The sequence below is a fragment of the Lutra lutra genome, chromosome 12 (assembly GCF_902655055.1).
Source record: "Lutra lutra chromosome 12, mLutLut1.2, whole genome shotgun sequence".
NCBI lineage: Eukaryota > Metazoa > Chordata > Mammalia > Carnivora > Mustelidae > Lutra > Lutra lutra.
The window spans coordinates 21,436,604-21,438,308 of record NC_062289.1 but is presented as its reverse complement, the minus strand read 5'-3'; the positions used below and the strand labels follow the sequence as shown (position 1 = coordinate 21,438,308).

The window sequence follows — 1,705 nt, the reverse complement described above, 5'->3', positions numbered from 1 at the left end:
GTCCCCCAGGTGGCTCTCTGAAAGTGAATTCTATGGGATGCCCCACTGGTTGTATAGTCTCTTCCTGGTGACAGAATCGTGATGATGGCTTCCCAGTAAATTCAATACCATCCTCCTCCCCTGGGAAGCTTCCTGGTGAATATCATTGACATCTCAGCAGACAGTTTTCTTCTTTGGGATTAAAATGGATCCCATACACCAACAGGGAAAACTTGATAGACTTCTCAGTCAGCTTTCTCAGTTAAAGCCCACCAGTGAGAGTGAAGTTAAGTGTGTGTTTGGGTTGGGATTGGGGTTGTAAGATTAAGGAATAGAATGAGTTAACTAGGAAAGGAAGAAGTTAATAAAGGGATATATATGCATGATTGTCAAGGTGATTCTAATGATCTTAAAACAACTAGAAAGCCCTTCTCTCACAACCTCTGTGCTCAGGGATGAACCTCATTATCAGGGCAATCATTGTCTTTCAGGCATGATCCTACACAAAAGCCCTCCTGATACATTCAGCTACAACATTAAAGATCCTTCCATCACTGGCAAGTTTTTTCAGCATGCCAAGAAACATTCAGATGTTTCCCCCCCAAAATCAGGTATTTACCATTGGAGACATAAAACAGTTGCCTGACAGTTGATTTAATGTTTCTTTTTTTTTTTTAAATCCAGATGTTTTAGTATCTCATACACACTTTCTAACTACTTTGGTGCAATATTTCTTTGTACAGCTTGTCATTTTGAAGGTTGTATTGTCTTAACATTGAAAAGTAAAATAAATACGAGAGCAAGAAGAGAAATGATATTCATTTCCAACTGAAAAATATAATGAGCAGATTCATGGCTATAAAGATAAAGAGAGGATTAGCATAGGTAAATTACTATCCAAACTTCATTTTTAAAAAATCATTTTCCTCCACACTTAGACTTTAACTTTCCCTTGTATTTGCAGACTAGAATGTAAGTTAGCTAACCTTCAGCTGCGTGACTTTACAAGGCACTCTAAAGCATTAGGTTACTTTCATAAAACAGCCCCATCCTTATTTATCACCTTAAAAATAATATATAAATTAAGTCTGAAGTTCCTTAAAATTCTAAGCCTCACCCTAACAGAGAACACTCTTTAATCCTAAAAATAAAACTATTCAGCGTGTTTCCAAGGTCTGTGGCCCATCATGGCCATGGGATCTCCAACCACATGTAAGAGCAGCCTGGAGAGACTTTGATAGCACAAGTGAGCATAATTCTTCTCAACTGCCACTCACCTTGCCTAGAAGAGCTCAGGACGTGGGCTGGAACCCGTCTACCTGAGTCCAGCTATTTCCATAAACTTACAAGTAGATGGGTGTATTAGAGCAAATTTTTGGTTTAGAGCAATCAATCAATCAATCAATCAATCAAACAAAATTCTATTTTACTCACATTATCCTCCTTTAAATGGATAGTTGACTTAGTCATGAATTGCCTTGCGTTTGTCTGATGCATTTTTTTTTTTCATTTCCTGGATGAATTTTTTTGTAAATAGAACTTGTGTCAGGATATCATCTCTGGCCCTTTCATGTCCTTATTCTCTTTATTACCTTTATTTCTTGAATCCAAAGATAGAAGAACTAAAAAAAAGACATATGAGTTGGAGCAAAAGATTTGCATATATTAAACAAGAAGGTATCATTCAGATATTCTCAAGATAAACTCAGGATGGTTATTTTATCCA

At 36.8% G+C, this 1,705-nt stretch overlaps 1 non-coding gene across 1 annotated transcript; it reads left to right on the top strand.

Moving 5' to 3' along the window:
* The first annotated feature begins 1,137 nt into the window (after positions 1 to 1,137).
* Positions 1,138 to 1,269, top strand: LOC125082777 (small nucleolar RNA SNORA44). The gene has a single exon (XR_007122094.1). It is a non-coding gene; the product is annotated as a small nucleolar RNA SNORA44 (small nucleolar RNA).
* Positions 1,270 to 1,705: the final 436 nt, after the last annotated feature.